A 23,253-nucleotide genomic window follows, 5' to 3' on the forward strand; every position below is an offset into this window, starting at 1 on the left:
ACCTTCAGAGATACCTGGAGAGCATCTTTATAATCATCCAGTTACGTTGTGAGGTTTGATAGCACACAAGGTATTCCACCGGTATCCAGGAGTTGCATAATCTCATAGTCAAAGGAATATGTATATGACATGAAGAAAGCAATAGCAATAAAACTGAACGATCAATATGCTAAGCTAAAGGATGGGTCATGTCCATCACATCATTCTCCTAATGATGTGATCCCGTTCAGCAAATGACTACGCATGTCCATGGTTAGGAAACTTAACCATCTTTGATTAACGAGCTAGTCTAGTAGAGGCTTACTAGGGACACAGTGTTTTGTCTATGTATCCACACATGTATCAAGTTTCCGGTTAATACAATTCTAGCATGAATAATAAACATTTATCATGATATAAGGAAATATAAAATAACAACTTTATTATTGCCTCTAGGGCATATTTCCTTCAGTCTCCCACTTGCACTAGAGTCAATAATCTAGATTACATTGTAATGATTCTAACACCCATGGAGTCTCGGTGCTGATCATGTTTTGCTCGTGGAAGAGGCTTAGTCAACGGGTCTGCTACATTCAGATCTGTATGTATTTTGCAAATCTCTATGTCTCCCTCCTTGACTTGATCACGGATGGAGTTGAAGCGTCTCTTGATGTGTTTGGTTCTTTTGTAAAATATGGATTCCTTCGCCAAGGCAATTGCTCCAGTATTGTGACAAAATATTTTCATTGGACTGATACGTCTCCATCATATCTATAATTTTTGATTGTTTCATGCCAATATTATACAACTTTCACATATTTTTGGCAACTTTTTATATGATTTATTGGACTAACCTATTGATCCAGTGCCCAGTGTTAGTTCCTATTTTTTGAATGTTTTTGTATCGCAAAACATCCATATCAAATGAAGTCCAAATGCAATATAATTTTATGGAGAATTATTTTGGAATATATGTGATTTTTGGGAGTTCGAATCACCGCAAACGGAAGCCCACACAACCCACAAGACACCAGGGCGTTCCAGAGGCCCCTGGCGCGTGGTGGTGGGTTGTGCCCTCCTCGGACATCGGTTGTAGCTCTACTTCGGGCGCAAGGAAGCTCATATACAGAAAAAAATCGTGTTAAAATCTCAGCACAATCAGAGTTACGGATCTCCGGGAATATAAAAAACGGTTTTCTGCCAGATCTGGGGAACGCGAAACAGAAGATAACAAAGAGGGAGATCCAATCTCGGAGGGGCTCCTGCCCCTCCGTCGCCATGGAGGCCATGGACCAGAGGGGAAATCTCCTCCCATATAAGGGGGAGGCCAAGGAAGAAGAAGGAGGGGGGCTCTCTCCCCCTCTCTCTCGGTGGCGCCGGAGTGCCGCCGGGGCTAGGATCATGACGGCGATCTACATCAACAATCTTGCTACCGTCTACACCAACTCTCTCCCCCTCTATGCAGCGGTGTAACACCTCTTCTCCCCGCTGTAATCTCTAATTAAACATGGTGCTCAACTCCATATATTATTTCCCAAAATATTTGGCTATGCTATGATGTTGGAGTAGATCCGTTTTGTCCTATGGTTTAATCATGATCTTGGTTGGTATGATTGTATATTTTATTTATGGTGCTATCCTACGGTGCCCTCCGTCTCGCGCAAACGTGAGGGGCCCCCGCTGTAGGGTGCTGCAATATGTTCATGGTTTGCTTATTGTCGGTGTTGCGGGGGTGACATCAGCCTAAACTCGGATAGGTGGGTTATGGTGTATGGAGTAAAGAGGACTTGATACTTAATGCTATGGTTGGGTTTCATGACCTTAATGATATTTAGTAGTTGTGTATGCTTGCTAGAGTTCCAATCATAAGTGCATATGATCCAAGTAGAGAAAGTATGTTAGCTCATGCCTCTCCCACATATAAAATTACAAGAATGATTACCGGTACTTGTTATCGATTGCCTAGGTACAAATGACTTTCTCGTTGACAAAAGCTATCCACTTTTACTACCTTGCAATTTATTTTTAGTTTTATTCTTGCAAAGTACTCATAGTCTTATTCTCGCAAAATAGTTCCATACTTGTTTTCAGTAAAGCAAACGTCGAGTGTCCTGAGAGTTATATCGTTGGTCGATAGAACTTGAGGGAATATTTGTTCTGCCTTTAGCTCCTCGTTGGGTTCGACACTCTTATTTATCGAAGAAGGCTACAAACGATCCCCTACACTCGTGGGTTATCAAGACCTTTTTCTGGCGTCGTTGCCGGGGAGCAATAGCGTGGGGTGAATATTCTCGTGTGTGTTTGTTTGCTGTATCACTAAGTAGTTTTTATTTCCTGTTCTAAGTTGTTCTCTATCTTTAGTTATGGATATGGAACACGAAACACAAAAAAATTAGTGGTACTTGCTACTCATGGTGATGGGGAACCTCCTAAAACCCTAGATGCTCGTTATGTAAAAGATATTATGCACTACTTTGATAATCCTGAGAAAACCCCATTCAACTATATAATGGGAGTAACGTTGGATCAACGTGAATACTTTAGGGCAATGTTGGGGATATCGCTTATAGGGAGCTTATCGGTCGACCCAAGATAAGGGGTAAATCGGCCAGTTTATCGGCATATCGGCCGATTTATCGCCATATCGGCTGATTTATCAGCCGATTTATCTTATCGGTCAGACACCGGTAAGCGATAAATCGGTCGATTTTATCGGAATATCGGGAGATATCTTGAACAGTGCTTTAGGGATTATCGCTTGACTCATAATGGGAAATTGTTATGGGATCAAATTCATATGTTGCATTGTTATGCTCGGGAGCTATTCTTGAGATATGATTATACTTGTTGCTCTAGGATGAACGCTCCACATCTTCCCTTTTCATGAAAATTTAATGATAATGAAACCTTGGCTTCTTATGCTAGAGGTATATATGATGACTATGATGTGGAATGAATAGAAGAATTTGTTGCTTTTAAGGGTGCTTATGAAATTGAATCTTTGTTTATAAAGTTTGCAGATTTTGATGATTCAGTTTATAGACCTAAATTTTTTGCTATCCTTAAATATTGCTATGATAATTATAAATACAATTCGATATTGATGAACTTATTGAGAAAATCTCCGCTGTTCGAGAAGAGACCAATATTTTGCAGGAGTCTATGGAAGAAGAAATTGATGAAACTGTGAGCTCGTTGGATTAAAAAGACGATGAGGAGAGCGAAGAACAAAAGGAGGAAGAGCGGATTAGCTGCCCGTGCCCACCTTCTAATGAGAGTAGCCCTCCAACTCATACATTGTTTAATGTCCCTACGTTCTTACCGGAGGATGAATGCCATGATAATTGCTATGATCCCGTTGATTCGTTTGAAATTTCCCTTTTTGACGATGCTTGCTATGCTTGTGGCCATGATGCCAATTTAAATTATGCTTATGGAGATGAACTTGCTATAGGCCGGCCCACCTGGCCCATCCGCCGAACCGGCCCGTTCCCCTCGGTCGCTCTCTCCCCTTCCCTGTTCACCCGACCAGGGTCGAAACAGGCGCGCGTCCCCGCCGGACCCCCCCTCGCCGGCGTCGAGGAGGGGATAAGATCGCCAGCGCCCCCGCCTCCACTGACCCCTCCCCTCGATGCCTTGGCCTCCTACCCACCTACCTCCACCAACTCCCCTCTCCATCTCGGCCGCTCTCTCTCTCTCTGGCCCTCCCCTCGCCCGAGCGAGATCGCCGCCGAAGCCTCGTAGGCGTGGCCCCGACCACCGTTCGTCGAGCCGCCGATGTCCCCGAGCTCCCTCTACGTCGTCCTCATCGACCCCGCGCTTCAGGACGAGCTGGGGTGCCCTGCAGCAGCCGGGTCAAGCTTTTCCCCAACCTCGGTCGCCGCCGCCCGCCGTGATTCATCCCGCCTCCCCTCTGCGCTCCCGTTCACTCGAGGGCCTCCGTGTGCCGCGCCGTAAGCCTCCACCCCCTCCTCCTTCCTCTGGTTCCTCCTCATACACCGTAGAAGGCTTGCGGTGCTGCCGTCGCCATTGCCGCATGCTTTCCGATATCGCCTGATTGCGGTGCCGCCAGAGCAATCAGGCAAGCCCCCCCCCCCTTGATCACCAGATATCGCCTATTCTTCTCTATACTACTTGCATTAGAGTAGTGTAGCATGTTACTGCTTTCCGATATCCTATCATGATGCATAGCCTATCCTTGCTACTACTGTTGTTACCTTTACCTGCAATCCTACATGCTTAGTATAGGATGCTAGTTTTCCATCAGTGGCCCTACATCCTTGTCCGTCTGCTGTGCTATACTACCGGGCCGTGATCACCTGGGCGGTGATCACGGGTATATACTTATATACCATATACATGACACATGTGATGACTAAAGTCGGGTCGGCTCGAGGAGTACCCGCAAGTGGTTCTGATGAGGGGGCTGAAAGGACAGGTGGTTCCACCCCGGTAGAGGTGGGCCTGGGTTCCTGACGGCCCCCGACTGTTACCTTGTGGCGGAGCGACAGGGCAGGTTGAGACCGCCTAGGTGAGAGGTGGGCCTGGCCCTGGTCGGCGTTCGCGGATACTTAACACGCTTAACGAGATCTTGGTATTTGATCTGAGTCTGGCCATTTGGTCTATACGCACTAGCCATCTACGCGGGAGTAGTTATGGGTATCCCGGCGTCGTGGTATCAGTCAAAGCCTTCTTGACGTCAGCGACTGAGTGGCGCGCGCCGGAGTGGACTGGAACGCCACTAGGCTAGGTTTGCTTCCGGCCGCGTACGCAACGTGCAGGTGTGCATAGGGCGATGGGCCCAGACCCCTGCGCGCATAGGGTTAGACCGGCGTGCTGACCGCTCTGTTGTGCTTAGGTGGGGCTGCGACGTGTTGATCTTACGAGGCCGGGCATGACCCAGAAAAGTGTGTCCGGCCAAATGGGATCGAGCGTGTTGGGTTATGTGGTGCACCCCTGCAGGGAAGTTTATCTATTCGAATAGCCGTGTCCCTCGGTAAAAGGACGACCCGGAGTTGTACCTTGACCTTATGACAACTAGAACTAGATACTGAATAAAATACACCCTTCCAAGTGCCAGATACAACCCGGTGATCGCTCTCTAACAGGGCGACGAGGAGGGGATCGCTGGGTAGGATTATGCTATGCGATGCTACTTGGAGGACTTCAATCTACTCTCTTCTACATGCTGCAAGATGGAGGCTGCCAGAAGCGTAGTCTTCGACAGGGTTAGCTATCCCCCTCTTATTCTGGCATTCTGCAGTTCAGTCCACTGATATGCCCCTTTACACATATACCCATGCATATGTAGTGTAGCTCCTTGCTTGCGAGTACTTTGGATGAGTACTCACGGTTGCTTTTCTCCCTCTTTTCCCCTTTCTATACCTGATTGTCGCAACCAGATGCTGGAGTCCAGGAGCTAGAGATCCCGAGGATGGTTCTACATGGAGTTCGGCTTCGAGGAGTAGTTAGGAGGTCCCAGGCAGGAGGCCTTGCCTTTTCGATCGTTGCTACTTTTGTGCTAGCCTTCTTAAGGCAAACTTGTTTAACTTATGTCTGTACTCAGATATTGTTGCTTCCGCTGACTCGTCTGTGATCGAGCACTTGTATTCGAGCCCTCGAGGCCCCTGGCTTGTATTATGATGCTTGTATGACTTATTTATGTTTTAGAGTTGTGTTGTGATATCTTCCCGTGAGTCCCTGACCTTGATCGTACACATTTGCGTGCATGATTAGTGTACGGTCAAATCGGGGGCGTCACAAGTTGGTATCAGAGCCGACTGCCTGTAGGAATCCCCCTTTCCACACTCCTTGGCCGAAGTCGAGTCTAGACATTACAAATCTTTTACTAACATGGTTGTGTGTCTTACGGGCCCACGTCGCCATTGGGTGGTATTAGGATCTTTTACTCCCTGCCTATACTCTGGGACTCTGATCTCTCTTCTATTCGGGTTAAATGATTTTACTAAATCTAACATTAGGATCTCGTTATCACTTTCACCCGGAGAGCCCCTTATTTACTGATGATCGTCTGCTGCACGTGAAGACCCTGAAGATACTCTCTGCTGATAACCCGAGGACTTGTGTTCATCGCTTTTGCAATTCCCTTTCATCGATAAACTCCTATGGATAACCACGTATACTCGCCATTCATACAATGTTTCCCAGTTGATCTTGTTATTACAAGATACCCCGAAATTCTCTCTGTTGTTCCGAGAATCCCTTGAGCTTACTGCCTTGCTGTTCTTTGTCACCTGAACACCCCTACTGATAATTCTCGCACTTACCGAGTATCCGGTCATCCCCAGTTGAATCAAGTATTCCACAATAGTCTTCAAAATACTATTCGATCTTCTGAAAATCTTCAGGAGCCTTTTTGCTCTTGAAATTCTTGCTTACTTGCATTATGATTAATCTTAAGTCTCGTAATCTTATTGGCATCTCTTGTCATTATCAGTTTGAGTCCATTGATTCAATATGATGTGAATGCTCGCAATCCTCAATCAGATCCTAGAATTCATCCTTCCGGCTCAGACATCTTTAACATGAGCTGGATCTCGACCTATCAAATTGCCATCGATTGTACCCCTAAGCCTACTCAACTTATCCATCCTTGATCAGAGCGTTGCTTCTGACCCCATGATTTGGAAATCATAATTCTTTTGCATTTGAACGTTGAGTTAGTCAGTTGTTTCTTTAATCAGATCTCCTTGCATTCTTTCTTCCTCTGGTTGAGTACTGATGCTCACATCAGATCCCTTGTGGACCACCAGACCCCTTTTGTCGGATTTTATCCGACAATGTCCTCCATATTAAATAAGCTGGTGAGCTTTTCCTCGGATACATAATGCCTTTGGTAAATTGTATCCTCTGCTTTGTCAACCATGCTCTACTTTTGAGCTTGTGTTATTTACTCCTGAAGTTTGTAGTATATCTTTCTACGAAGCCCCGATGGGTTGAACCTATACCTTCCCTAAAAACCGTATGAACTTGAAAGTTTTCATGAGTCATACTCTTCTGGTATTTTACCAGATAAATTTTTTCAACACTGCAACTTCATCAAACGCGAGAAGTGAATGAAAGGTTATGCATTGAAGAAGTGGGAGTCGACCTTGAACTTTGTGTTCATGCCCATGGACACGATGTAGATCTTATCATTAAAAGCTTCTCTTAAATTAATTATTCCCTTGGTATAAGTTCATCTTATATCTGGGATCTGGCCTTTTGCAATCATGGTTCCGACCATGTTCTCTTTTAAACACCATTTCTCGTACAAGTTAGGCACTTGTCTTCTGCAGGGCAATACCCTAGTCCAACCTTTACCTTGATCTGTCGTCGAGTATTACCCCCTGGTATCTCGAGATTATCATGGAACTGCATAACTTCTTATGAATTCTTCATCAAGTGCTACATTCTCACTGATCCCAATTTTCCACGGGCTCTGAGTTATTAGTCACTCGAGAACACCGATAAGCGAATCGATTCCGCACTCCGATTCAATAACTCTAAGTAATTCTTGTTGCTTACGAGTGTAATAATCCTTCAAGTCATTCCTAGCCTTATCGGCTATATCATTATCGTGCAAACTTTTAACTGTGCTACCCGGTCCTTCCCGGAACACAACTTTCGGTGATGAGCTAAGCTTACGTCGATCTTCCTCGTCATATTAGTTCGCCTTGAACAACAGGCTTGATTTGAAGTTTGTGCCTTCCCCTTGGTTCCATTAACCTATCGCTTCATCATTCCTTTGACTTGATGTCATCGCCGATCGTTTACCTCTTCATAAATCCTCGCTACAAATGTGTCGTGAACATCATCAACATTCTGAGCTCTTCCAAGATATCTATCGAATTCTGGATGAGAAATACCATCCTTGCCTTCGATGATTTGTTTTATCATCGACCATTTTATTGCCTTCCATTCAACACAAACTTGTGCGTGTTTTGTGTTGTACCTTGATTTCCCTACTATCTAGCTTATGATATGTTCTACCCTGGAGTATTACCAAATTTTATGTCAAGTATGTTGTAAGAATTTCACCACCTCGTATGACATCTTGGTACGGTGATACTTCTCCCCATCACCATTCTTTCTTGGTCCCCGTGTTGTTTCTAAAAGGAATACCGACCAATGGTCTGTGATGTGTAAATTCTAAACTTCTAGCAGCCCTATTGCTTTGGAGTTATTGGTCTATAGCTTCATTCTACGTCTATGGCTTAATGAATCATCATTCGAACATTGGTTGTGCTACCTAGCCCATATTTCGGGTGCACATTTCAACCAATGTTTAACTGTGTATGTTTTCCTCGAGCATACATCATTAAGTCATTCGATCTAGTTAATGTTATCTCCTTGTTCACATAGCGGTGGTGTCGCTGAGACAATCAGCCACCTCCTCATCCTCTCGTTGGTATACTGATGGACTCTTGTTTCGGAACTCGCTTCCATAATTCGTTTCCCGAGAATCTTACAAAGTCATCTCGTCAATTGGTGTTGCACCTTTCTTCTCAGGCATCCTGAGTCTGAGTTATCCTGACACCAATCAAATCTGAATCTCGGTCAGATATGATGGTTGGAACATAATTCCAAGAGTTATAACATTGGTCTATTTATGACCCGGTAAGGTGATGTCATGCCTAACACACCTGGCCGGAGGACCTATTGTTATAAGTTTTCCCTTTTTAGCAAGGTTAGCTATTCTTCCATGAGGAAATTGTAAGACTTACTCTATAAGTTGTTCCTGATGGATCCTTTTTGTTTCCAAAGTCTGATCTTCACCTGTTGACCATGTCAATGCTATCTCGAAGCATGTCTATGGTACTCTGATTTTAAACAGGAACATTTGAAGGCCAAAGCTAAATGTTTCCTGCTCAATTATCCACACACCGTTGTATGGGTAATGTCATGAAATTTCTCTCCCGTACCTAAAGAGTTTTCTACATTATATCACGTCATGGATATCATGCTCTGCTTGTCCTTGGGAAGGATATACCCTTGAAATATGTGTTTAAACACATTTTCCTTTCCATTCTTCTGTTTAATCTGATAATCATATTTTCCTTCCCATTGTTTGGTTTAACCTTTCTGGTGATCTATATGATCTAAGCAGTAATATTCTCCTGCTTATGTAAACACCTCGGTGTACAACTCTGTCAGTAAGACCCTGTTACTATTGTTGGTGACATTTCGGTAACCACCGATGGACGAGAACTTTGCCTAATGGCCCGCCTCGTTTCAACGAGCAGGAAAATGGTTCTTTTCGTCCCTCGCCCTTGGTACCGACGATGTTGCTGACATATGACTGACAGGCTACCCTCTGACATGCCTTGCTATCATAATCGTGCAAGATGTCACCGCCCATCCTACTTTTAACCCACATGGTGGGCCCATAACCCACAGTTCCACAGGATCGAAACCTGACTCTCCTATGTACTCCCTGTTCCCAAATTTATTCATCGCGCGTGGCCTCGTATGTAATTCACGGACCACCGTCCTACTGATCTATACTGGCATCAGACATAATACTTATTCCGATTGCTTTGAATCCCTTTCACACTTTGTTTCAGGCTTCGAACGATTGCCTACCCGTTTGAAACTTCTCATGGTACTTCTTACTTGCTCTCGGCTTTTCTTAAGATTTAGTTCGAGAGTTACTTTCCGCCACCTTCCCCGATGATATTGACCAGATAGTAAACCTTGCAGAGGTCCGTTCTTCTAGAATACCCCCCTTACTCTGTCGTAAGTACGAGGGAGTTCCCGAAGAAAGGACGACAATTTATCATGATGACCTGAAACAGCAGAATGAAGACATCAATGTAATGGATCAACCTCTTCGAGAAGGACAACCAAGACCAAGAACACTCCCTAGAATTTCGTTACCCGAACCTTCCCCCTTACTTCCCTCTTAAATCTCGGGACGAGATTTCTTGTAGTGGAGGAGAATTGTGACGCCCGGATAATTATACTACAGTAAACCTACGCTAGTGATGACACATCACCTCTGTTAGTGTTGATAATCTCGCGTTAGTTCAAAACCGGATCAAAATTCAAAGTTCAAAATCAAGCAAACAATAAAAGTTTTCAAATACTAAAACTAAAATGTTCAATAAATAGTAGATAAATCAGAGGCTATGATAAAATAGTAAAGAACATTATTGAAATTTGATAAGTGACTTAAACATCCTCAAACAGTGGCTGAAAACATTAGTTAATAACCTTTTTATTAATACAAAATAAATATGAAATGATATTTACCCCAAACTAGTTTTTGGTGGTAAGGTATATTGTGCTGTGATTTGTGGGCCAGCTATCATTTTTACAAAACTCACTTGGTGCCCAGACAATTAGCCAAAACAGAAAAGGAAAAATAAGACAAAGTAAAACAAAAGGAAAAGAAAATGACCCCCCTGGACCAGACGACCCAGCTCGCAGCCAGGCTGGCCCACCTGGCCCATCCGCCGAACCGGCCCGTTCCCCCCAGTCGCTCTCTCCCCTTCCCTGTTCACCCGACCAGGGTCGGAACAGGCGCGCGTCCCCGCCGGACCCCCCCCTCGCCGGCGTCGAGGAGGGGATAAGATCGCCGGGTAGGATTATGCTATGCGATGCTACTTGAAGGACTTCAATCTACTCTCTTCTACATGCTGCAAGATGGAGGCTGCCAGAAGCGTAGTCTTCGACAGGGTTAGCTATCCCCCTCTTATTCTGGCATTCTGCAGTTCAGTCCACTGATATGCCCCTTTACACATATACCCATGCATATGTAGTGTAGCTCCTTGCTTGCGAGTACTTTGGATGAGTACTCACGGTTGCTTTTCTCCCTCTTTTCCCCTTTCTATACCTGATTGTCGCAACCAGATGCTGGAGTCCAGGAGCTAGAGATCCCGAGGATGGTTCTACATGGAGTTCGGCTTCGAGGAGTAGTTAGGAGGTCCCAGGCAGGAGGCCTTGCCTTTTCGATCGTTGCTACTTTTGTGCTAGCCTTCTTAAGGCAAACTTGTTTAACTTATGTCTGTACTCAGATATTGTTGCTTCCGCTGACTCGTCTGTGATCGAGCACTTGTATTCGAGCCCTCGAGGCCCCTGGCTTGTATTATGATGCTTGTATGACTTATTTATGTTTTAGAGTTGTGTTGTGATATCTTCCCGTGAGTCCCTGACCTTGATCGTACACATTTGCGTGCATGATTAGTGTACGGTCAAATCGGGGGCGTCACAAGTTCCTTATGTTAAGAATGAAATTGTTGCTATTGCACCCACACATGATAGTCCTATTATTTTACTGAATTCTCCAAACTACACTATATCGGAGAAGTTTGCGCTTATTAAGGATTACATTGATGGGTTGCAATTTACCGTTGCACATGATGATTTTGATGAATTTAATATGCATGTGCTTTTTGCTCCTACTTGCAATTATTATGAGAGATAAACTACATCTCCGCTTCTTTATGTTTCCAACACGATAGAATTGCAAGAACCCGCTTATGCTATGTATTGGCCTTTACTTGATGTGCATGAATTGTTCTTGTATGACATGTCGATGCATAGGAAGAGAGTTAGATGTTGCCATTGCATGATATATGTTGCTTTGTGATCACTACTAAATGCCAAATCATTGTTAATTAGAATTGGCTTTGATATACCTTGGGATCCGGGTGGATCCATTACTTGAGCTCTTTATGCCTAGCTTAATGGCTTTAAAGAATGCGCTGCAAGGGAGACAACCCAGAAGTTTTAGAGAGTCATTTATTTCTGTTGAGTGCCTTTATAAAGTTAAAAAACAAAAAAATAGAGGGGAACTTAAAACTTCACAAAAAGAGAAGTGAAAGTGAGATAGACGAGCACCGTGGAAGTGGGAGCATGCCTTGAACTTTGTTCATGCCCATGGAAACTTTGTGAATCTTGAATTGCAGAAACTTTTCAAATTTTTTTATCCCTTTGTACAATTCCATTGTATTATAAAAATAATGTGCCAAGATTTGCCTTTAGGATGTTTAGATTGCTTGTTGGTATGTGCAGTGGAGAAACATAAACTTTGGATGTAGTGCGTGATTTTACATTTTTTACTGGAATGTCAAAAGCTTCTTAAATTTTTTGCACAGTCTTGCTATACAAATTGTTTATTTTTTCTAATTTTTTCAGAATTTCTGGAGTACCAGAAGTATGGTGAATGTTTAGATTACTACAGAATGTCCTGTTTAAGACAGATTCTGTTTTTGATGCATTGTGGGACGACTTGACCATAAAGTCGGATGTTTCCGTGAGCAGTAAGAAGCGGATCTCCCCTTTTTGGTTTACTTGTTTTGATGAAACTATCGATTCTATCAGTGGATTAAGCCATGAAAAAGTTATATTACAGTAGCTAAAATGAAAAAACAAAATATTAATTGGTTTTCAACAGTACTTAGAGTAGCGATTTGCTTTATTATACTAACGGATCTTACCGAGCTTTCTGTTGAGTTTTGTGTGGATGAAGTGATCAAAGATTGAGGAGGTCTCGATATGAGGAGAAGGAGGAGCGGCAAGAGCTCAAGCTTGGGGATGCCCAAGGCACCCCAAGTAAATATTCAAGGAGACTCAAGCGTCTAATCTTGGGGATGCCCCGGAAGGCATCCCATCTTTCTTCAACTAGTATCGGTATGTTTTTGTTTTCGTTTCATTCATGTGATATGTGCAAATCAGATGACCCACAAGTATAGGGGATCTATCGTAGTCCTTTCGATAAGTAAGAGTGTCGAACCCAACAAGGAGCAGAAGGAAATGATAAGCGGTTTTCAGCAAGGTATTCTCTGCAAGCACTGAAATTACAGGTAACAGATAGTTTTGTGATAAGATAATTTTTAACGAGCAACAAGTAACAAAAGTAAATAAAGTGCAGCAAGGTGACCCAATCCTTTTTGTAGCAAAGGACAAGCCTGGACAAACTCTTATATAGAGAAAAGCGCTCCCGAGGACACATGGGAATTATCGTCAAGCTAGTTTTCATCACGCTCATATGATTCACGTTCGGTGCTTTGATAATTTGATATGTGGGTGGACCGGTGCTTGGGTGCTGCCCTTACTTGGACAAGCATCCCACTTATGATTAACTCCTATTGCAAGCATCCGCAACTAGAAAAGAAGTATTAAGGTAAACCTAACCATAGCATGAAACATATGGATCCAAATCAGCCCCTTACGAAGCAACGCATAAACTAGGGTTTAAGCTTCTGTCACTCTAGCAACCCATCATCTACTTATTACTTCCCAATGCTTTCCTCTAGGCCCAAATAATGGTGAAGTGTCATGTAGTCGACGTTCACATGACACTACTAGAGGAGAGACAACATACATCTCATCAAAATATCGAACGAATACCAAATTCACATGACTACTAATAGCGAGACCTCTCCCATGTCCTCAGGAACAAACGTAACTACTCACAAAGCATATTCATGTTCATAATCAGAGGAGTATTAATATGCATATAGGATATGAACATCTTCCACCAAATAAACCAACTAGCATCAACTACAAGGAGTAATCAACACTACTAGCAACCTACAGGTACCAATCCCGGACTTAGAGACAAGAATTGGATACAAGAGAGGAACTAGGGTTTGAGAGGAGATGGTGCTGGTGAAGATGTTGATGGAGATTGGCCCCCTCCCGATGAGAGGAGCGTTGGTGATGATGATAGCGATGATTTCTCCCTCCCGGAGGGAAGTGTCCCCTGCAGAATAGCTCCACCGGAGCCCTAGTTTGGTTCCGCCAAGGTTCCATCTCGTGGCGGCGGAGTCTCGTCCCGAAAGCTTGCTTATGATTTTTCTTCGGACGAAAGACTTCATATAGCAGAAGATGGGCATCGGAGGGCCACCAGGGGGCCCACGAGGCAGGGGGCGCGCCCAGGGGGGTAGGGCGCGCCCCCACCCTCGTGCCCAGGGTGTGGGCCCCCTCTGGTATTTCTTCCGCTCAATATTTTTTATTATTTCCAAAAATAACTTCCGTGGAGTTTCAGGACTTTTGGAGTTGTGCAGAATAGATCTATAATATTTGCTCCTTTTCCAGCCCAGAATTCCAGCTGCCGGCATTCTCCCTCCTTATGTAAACCTTGTAAAATAAGAGAGAATAGGCATAAGTATTGTGACATAATGTGTAATAACAGCCCATAATGCAATAAATATCGATATAAAAGCATGATGCAAAATGGACGTATCAAAATCTTGGAGCGTCTTTTGTGTTTATTTTTCATTTTTTTCTTTTATGCACCATGCAGGTATGAGATAGTCCATGGTTGATATAGAGAATGCTCATTGCACTTCACTTATATCTTTTGAGTATGGCTTTATAGAATGCTTCATGTCCTTCACTTATATCATTTGAAGTTTGGGTTGCCTGTTTCTCTTCACATAGGAAACCGTTATTTGTAGAATGCTCTTTTGCTTCACTTATACTTGTTAGAGCATGGTATTTTGTAGAAAGAATTAAACTCTCTTGCTTCACTTATATCTATTTAGAGAGTCAACAGGAATTGGTCAATTGCATGGTTAGTCATAAAATCCTACATAAAACTTGTGGATCACTGAATATGATATGTTTGATTTCTTGCAATAGTTTTGCGATATAGAGATGGAATATGTGGGATGTACTAGTAAACGGTTGTGGTTAGTAGGAATATTGGTGTTAAGGTTTGTGATTCCCGAAGCATGCACGTATAGTCTCTCGTTATGCTATGAAGTTGGAGCATAATTTATTATTGATTGTCTTCCTTATGAGTGGCGGCCGGGGACGAGCGATGGTCTCTTCCTACCAATCTATCCCCCTAGGGGCATGCGTAGTAGTACTTTTCTTCGAGGGCTAATAAACTTTTGCAATAAGTATATGAGTTCTTTATGACTAATATGAGTCCATGGATTATACGCACTCTTACCTTTCCGTAATTTTCTAGCCTCTACGGTACCGTGCATTGCCCTTTCTCACATCGAGACGTGGTGCAAACTTCACAGGTGCATCCAAACCCTGTGATATGATAAGCTCTATCACACATAAGCCTTATTATATCTTCCTCAAAACAGCCCCCATACCTACCTATTATGACTTTTCCATGGCCATTCCGAGATATATTGCCATGCAACTTCCACCGCTTCCGTTTGATGACTTGAGTATTCATTGTCATATTGCTTTGCATGATCATATAGCTGACATAGCAGTTGTGGCTCAGCCACCGTTCATCATTTTTCATACATGTTACGCTAGATCATTGCACACCCTGGTACGTTGCCAGAGGCATTCATATAGAGTCAGACTTTGTTATAGGTATCGGGTTGTAATTTTTATTTCTTTTGAGTTATAAGTAAATAGAAGTGTGATGATCATCATTATTCATTTTTAGAGCAGTGCCCCAGTGAGGAAAGGATGATGGAGACTATGATTCCCCCACAAGTCGGGATGAGACTCCGGACTATGAGAAAAAAAGGAAGAAAGAAAAAAAGAAAAAGAAAAAGAAAAAAAAGAAAAAGGAAAAAAATGAAAAATGAAAAAAAGAAAGAAAAAAGAAAAAAAAACAAAGAGAGAAGGGCATTGTGAGTGTCTTTTACCACACTTGTGCTTCAAAGTAGCAGAATGCTTTTCATATGGAGAGTCTCCTATGTTGTCTCTTTCATATACTAGTGGGAATTTTTCATTATAGGATTGGATGCACACCCACTTAGTTTTCATATTGAGCTTTCATACACTTATAGCTCTTAGTGCATTCGTTGCATGGCAATCCCTACTCCTCACGTTGATATCAATTGATGGGCATATCCATAGCCCGTTGGTTAGCCGCGTCGGTGTGAGACTTTCTTACTTTTTTGTCTTCTATACATTTACCCCTATCATCATACTCTATTCCACCCATAGTGCTATATCCATGGCTTGCGCTCATGTATTGCCTGAGGGTTGAAAAAGCTGAAGCGCATTAAAAAGTATGAACCAATTGCTCGGCTTGTCATCGGGGTTGTGCATGATAACTACTTTGTGTTAAGAAGACAGAGCATGACAAGACTATATGATTTTGTAGGGATAGCTTTCTTTAGCGTTGATATTTTGAAAGACATGATTGTTTGTTGGGATGCCTGAGTATTGATGTCTTTATGTCAAATTATAGACTATTGCTTTGAATCACTTATGTCTTAATATTCATGCCATGACTAGACATATGATCAAGTTTATGTTAGGTAGCATTCCACATAAAATATTATCTTTTTATCATTTACCTACTCGAGGACGAGCAAGAATTAAGCTTGGGGATGCTGATACATCTCCGTCGTATCTATAATTTTTGATTGTTTCATGCCAATATTATACAACTTTCACATATTTTTCGCAACTTTTTATATGATTTATTGGACTAACCTATTGATCCAGTGCCCAGTGCCAGTTCCTGTTTTTTTGCATGTTTTTTGTATCGCAGAATATCCATATCAAACAAAGTCCAAATGCAATAAAATTTTATGGAGAATTATTTTAGAATATATGTGATTTTTGGGAGTTGGAATCATCGCAAACGGAGGCCCACACAGCCCACAAGACACCAGGGTGCGCCAGAGGCCCCTGGCGCATGGTGGTGGGTTGTGCCCTCCTCGGACGTTGGTTGGAGCTCTACTTCGGGCGCAAGGAAGCTTATATTCGGAAAAAATCGTGTTAAAATCTCAGCGCAAATTGGAGTTACGGATCTCCGGGAATATAAGAAACGGTTTTCGGCCAGATCTAGGGAACGCGAAACAGAAGAGAACAGAGAGGGAGATCCAATCTCAAAGGGGCTCCCGCCCCTCCACCACCATGTAGGCCATGGACTAGAGGGGGAACTCTCCTCCCATCTAGGGGGGAGGCCAAGGAAGAAGATTAAGGAGGGGGGCTCTCTCCCCCTCTCTCCCGATGGTGCCGGAGTGCCGCCGGGGCTAGGATCGTGACGACGATCTACATCAACAATCTTGCTACTATCTACACCAACTCTCTCCCCCTCTATGCAGCTGTGTAACACCTCTTCCTCCTCGATGTAATCTCTACTTCAACATGGTGCTCAACTCCATATATTATTTCCCAATGATATTTGGCTATCCTATGATGTTTCAGTAGATCTATTTTGTCCTATGGGTTAATTGTGATCTTGGTTGGTATGATTGTATATTTTATTTATGGTGCTGTCCTACGGTGCCCTCCGTATCGCGCAAACATGAGGGGCCCCCGCTGTAGGGTGTTGCAATATGTTCATGGTTTGCTTATTGTCGGTGTTGCGGGGGTGACAGTCGCCTAAACGCGGATAAGTGGGTTATGGCGTATGGGAGTAAAGAGGACTTGATACTTAATGCTATGGTTGGGTTTCACAACCTTAATGATCTTTAGTAGTTGCGATTGCTTGCTAGAGTTCCAATCGTAAGTGCATATGATCCAAGTAGAGAAAGTATGTTAGCTCATGCCTCTCCCTCATATAATATTACAAGAATGATTACCGGTACTTGTTATCGATTGCCTAGGGACAAATGACTTTCTCATTGACAAAAGCTATCCACTTTTACTACCTTGCAATTTATTCGTAGTTTTATTCTTGCAAAGTACTCATAGTTTTTTTCTCGCAAAATAGTTTCATACTTGTTTTCGGTAAAGCAAACGTCGAGTGTGAGTAGAGTTGTATCGGTGGTCGATAGAACTTGATGGAATATTTGTTCTGCCTTTAGCTCCTCGTTGGGTTCGACACTCTTATTTATCGAAGAAGGCTACAAACGACCCCCTATACTTGTGGGTTATCATGGACCCGATGCACTAGGTATTACACCTAGATCGGATATGAACTCCTTCATCCAGACTCCTTCATTTGCTGCTTCCGAAGCAGCTATGTATTCTGCTTCACACGTAGATCCCGCCACGACACTCTGCTTGGAACTGCACCAACTGACAGCTCCACCATTCAATATAAATACGTATCCGGTTTGTGACTTAGAGTCATCCAGATCAGTGTCAAAGCTAGCATCGACGTAACCATTTACGACGAGCTCCTTGTCACCTCCATAAACGAGAAACATATCCTTAGTCCTTTTTAGGTACTTCAGGCTGTCCAGTGGTCCATTCTTGGATTACTTTGGTACCTCCCTGTTAAACTTATAGCAAGGCACACATCAGGTCTGGTACACATCATAGCATACATGATAGAACCTATGGCTGAGGCATAGGGAATGACTTTCATTTTCTCTCTATCTTCTACAGTGGTCGAGCATTGAGTCTGACTCAACTTCACACCTTGTAACACAGGCAAGAACCCTTTCTTTGACTGATCCATTTTGAACTTCTTCAAAACTTTATCAAGGTATGTGCTTTGTGGAAGTCCTATGAAGCGTCTTGATCTATCTCTATAGATCTTGATGCCCAATATATAAGCAGCTTCACCGACGTCTTTCATTGAAAAACTTTTATTCAAGTATCCTTTTATGCTATCCAAAAATTCTACATCATTTCCAATCAAGAATATGTCATCCACATATAATATTAGAAATGCTATAGAGCTCTCACCCACTTTCTTGTAAATACAGGCTTCTCCGAAAGTCTGTATAAAACCATATGCTTTGATCACCTCATCAAAGCGTATATTCCAACTCCGAGATGCTTGCACCAGTCCATCGATGGATCGCTGGAGCTTGCATACTTTGTTAGCACCTGTAGGATCGACAAAACCTTCTGGTTGAATCATATACAACTCTTCTTTAAGGAATCCATTAAGGAATGCAGTTTTGACATCTATTTGCCAGATTTCATAATCATAAAATGCGGCAATTGCTAACATGATTCGGACAGACTTAAGCATTGCTACGGGTGAGAAAGTCTCATCGTAGTCAACTCCTTGAACTTATCGAAAACCTTTTGCAACAAGTCGAGCTTTGTAGACAGTAACATTACCATCAGTGTTAGTCTTCTTCTTGAAGATCCACTTTTCTCTGTGGCTCGCCGATCATCAGGCAAGTCAACTAAAGTCCACACTTTGTTCTCATACATGGATCCTATCTCAGATTTCATAGACTCAAGCCATTTATCGGAATTTGGGCTCATCATAGCTTCTTCATAGTTCGTAGGTTCATCATGGTCTAGTAACATGACTTCCAGAACAGGATTATCGTACCACTCTGGTGCGGAACGTGCTCTGGTTGACCTACGAGGTTTGGTAGTATCTTGATCTGAAGTTTCATGATCATCATCATTGGCTTCCTCTCTAGTTGGTGTAGGCATCACGGGAACGGTTTTCTGTATGAGCTACTTTCCAATTCGAGAGAAGGTACAATTACCTCATCAAGTTCTACTTTCCTCCCAGTCACTTCTTTCAAGAGAAACTCCTTCGCTAGAAAGTTTCCATTATTGGCAACACATATCTTGCCTTCGGATTTGTGGTAGAAGGTGTACCCAATTGTTTCCTTAGGGTATCCTATGAAGACACACTTCTCCGATTTAGGTCCGAGCTTATCAGGCTGAAGCCTTTTGACATAAGTGTCGCAACCCCAAACTTGAAGAAACGACAGCTTAGGTTTCTTGCCAAACCATAGTTCATATAGTGTCGTATCAACGGATTTAGACGGTGCCATATTTAATGTGAATGCAGCTGTCTCTAATGCATAACCCGAAAACAATAGTGGTAAATCGGTAAGAGACATCATAGATCACACTATATCTAATAAAGTACGGTTACGATATTCTCACACACCATTACGCTGTGGTGTTCCTGGTAGCATGGGTTGTGAAACTATTCCACATTGTTTTAAATGAAGGCCAAACTCATAACTCAAATATTCGCCTCCGCGATCAGATCGTAGAAACTTTATTTTCTTGTTACGATGATTCTCCACTTCACTCGGAAATTCTTTGAACTTTTCAAAAGTTTCAGGCTTGTGTTTCATTAAGTAGATATACCTATATATGCTCAAATCATCTGCGAAGGTCAGAAAATAACGATACCCGCCGCGAGCTTCAACACTCACCGGACCGCATACATCGGTATGTATTATTTCCAATTAGTCATTAGCTCGCTCCATTGTTCTGGAGAACGGAGTTTTAGTCATCTTGCCCATGAGGCATGGTTCACAAGTATCAAATGATTCATAATTAAGTGATTCCAAAAGTCCATCTGCATGGAGTTTCTTCATGCGCTTTACACCAATATGACCTAAACGGCAGCGCCACAAATATGTTGCACTATCATTATCAAGTTTGCATCTTTTGGCATCAATATTATGAATATGTGTATCACCACATCGAGATTCAACAAAAATAGACCAGTCTTCAAGGGTGCATGACCATAAAAGATATTACTCATATAAATAGAACAACCATTATTCTCTGATTTAAATGAATAACCGTCTTGCATTAAACAAGATCCAGATATAATGTTCATGCTCAACAATGGCACCAAATAACAATTATTCAGGTCTAAAACTAACCCCGAAGGTAGATGTAGAGGTAGCGTGCCGACGGCTATCACACCGACCATGGAACCATTCCCGACGCGCATCGTCACCTCGTCCTTAGCCAATCTTCGTTTAAACTGTAGCCCCTGTTTCGAGTTACAAATATGAGCAACCGAACAGTATCAAATACCCAGGCACTACTACGAGCATTAGTAAGGTACACATCAATAACATGTATATCAAATATACTTTTCTTCACTTTGCCATCCTTCTTATCTGCCAAATACTTGGGGCAGTTCCACTTCCAGTGACCAGTCCCTTTGCAGTAGAAGCACTCAGTTTCAGGCTTGGGTCCAGCTTTGGGCTTCTTCCCGGGAGTGGAAACTTGCTTGCCATTCTTCTTGAAGTTCCCCTTCTTTCCCTTGCATTTTTTCTTGAAACTAGTGGTCTTGTTAACCATCAACACTTGATGCTCCTTCTTGATTTCTACCTCCATAGCTTTGAGCATTGCGAAGAGCTCGGGAATTGTCTTATCCATCCCTTGCATATTATAGTTCATCATGAAGCCTTTGTAGCTTGGTGGCAGTGATTGAAGAACTCTGTCAATAACACCATCATCTGGAAGATTAACTCCCAACCGAGTCAAGTAATTATGATACCCAGACATTTTGAGTATGTGTTCACTGACATAATTGTTCTCCTCCATCTTGCAGCTATATAACTTGTTGGAGACTTCATATCTCTCAACTCGGGCATTTGCTTGAAATATTAACTTCAACTCCTGGAACATCTCATATGGTCCATGACATTCAAAACGTCTTTGAAGTCCCGATTCTAAGCCGTAAAGCATGGCACACTGAACTATCGAGTAGTCATCAGATCGAGCTTGCCAGACGTTCATAACATCAGCATCTGCTCCAGCAGTAGGCCTTTCACCTAGCGGTGCATCAAGGACATAATTCTTCTGTGCAGCAATGATGATAATCCTCAAGTTACGGACCAAGTACGTGTAGTTGCTACCATCATCTTTCTACTTGGCTTTCTCTAGGAACGCATGAAAATTCAAGGGAACGGTAGCACGGGCCATTGATCTACAACATAGATATGCAAAAACTATCAGGTCTGCGTTCATGATAAGTTAAGTTCAATTAATCAAAATAATTAAGAACTCCCACTTAGATAGACATCCCTCAAGTCATCTAAATGGTACGTGATCCAAATCAACTAAACCATGTCTGATCATCACGTGAGATGGAGTAGTCACCAATGGTGAACATCTCTATGTTGATCATATCTACTATATGATTCATGTTCGACCTTTCGGTCTCCAGTGTTCCGAGGCCATGTCTGTACATGCCAGGCTCGTCAAGTTTAACCCGAGTATTCCGCATGTGCAAAATTGTCTTGCATCCATTGTATGTGAACGTAGAGTCTATCACACCCGATCATCACGTGGTGTCTCAACACGATGAACTTTCACAACGGTGCATACTCAGGGTGAACACTTATAACTTAAAATTTTAGTTAAGGGATCATCTTATAATGCTGGCGCCGTACTAAGCAAAATAAGATGCATAAAAGATAAACATCACATGCATGCAATCAAAATATGTGACATGATATGGCCATCATCATCTCATGCTTTTGATCTCCATCTCCAAAGCATCGTCATGATCTCCATCGTCACCGGCTCGACACCTTGATCGCCATCGTTGCGTCGTGGTCATCTCGCCAACTATTGCTTTTACAACTATCGCTAACGCACAGTGATAAAGTAAAGCAATTACATGGCGTTTGAATTTCATACAATAAAGAGACAACCATAAGTCTCCTGCCAGTTGCCAATAACTTTGACAAAACATGATCATCTCATACAACAACGTATATCACATCATGTCTTGACCATATCACATCACAACATGCCCTGGAAAAACAAGTTAGACGTTCTCTACTTTGTTGTTGCAAGTTTTACGTGGCTGCTACAGGCTTCTAGCAAGAACCGTTGTTACCTATGCATCAAAACCACAAGGACCGGCCGCAGTCAAATTCGATTCAACTAAAGTAGGAGAAACAGACACCCGCCATCCACCTTTATGCAAAACTAGTTGTCTGTCTGTCGGTGGAACCGGTCTCATGAACGTGGTCATGTAAGGTTGGTCCGGGCCGCTTCATCCAACAATACCGCTGAATCAAAATAAGACATTGGTGGTAAGCAGTATGACAATCACTGCCCACAACACTTTGTGTTCTACTCGTGCATATCATCTACGCATAGACCTGGCTCGGATGCCACTATTGGGGAACTAGCATGCAATTTCAAAAAAATTCCTACGCTCACGCAAGATCTATCAGGGAGATGCATAGCAATGAGAGGGGAAGAGTGTGTCCATGTACCCTCATAGACCGAAAGCGGAAGCGTTTGACAACGCGGTTGATGTAGTCGAACTTCTTGTAGACCCAACCGATCAAGCACCGAACGTACGACACCTCCGACTTCTGCACACGTTCAGCTTGATGACGTCCCTTGTCCTCTTGATCCAGCAAAGGTGTCAAGGAAGAAGATGAGTTCCGTCAGCACGATGGCGTGGTGACGGTGATGGTGAAGTGATCCACGCAGGGCTTCAAGCACTACGAAGATATGACTGGAGGCGTAAACTGTGAAGGGGGCGCCGCACATGGCTAACGATTGTTGGTGGGGATTCTAGGCGCCCCCTCCCCACGTATATATAGGTGGGAGGGGGAGGGGAGCAGCCATGGGGCGCCCCAAGTAGGAGGAATCCTACTTGGGGTCCTATCCCAATTCGCCCCCTTCCTTATTTCACCGGAGAGGAAAAGGGAAGAGGGAAAGGAGGAAGGAAAGGGGGGGGGG

Source organism: Triticum aestivum, chromosome 4D (genome assembly GCF_018294505.1).
Source record: "Triticum aestivum cultivar Chinese Spring chromosome 4D, IWGSC CS RefSeq v2.1, whole genome shotgun sequence".
In the NCBI taxonomy this organism is placed as follows: domain Eukaryota; kingdom Viridiplantae; phylum Streptophyta; class Magnoliopsida; order Poales; family Poaceae; genus Triticum; species Triticum aestivum.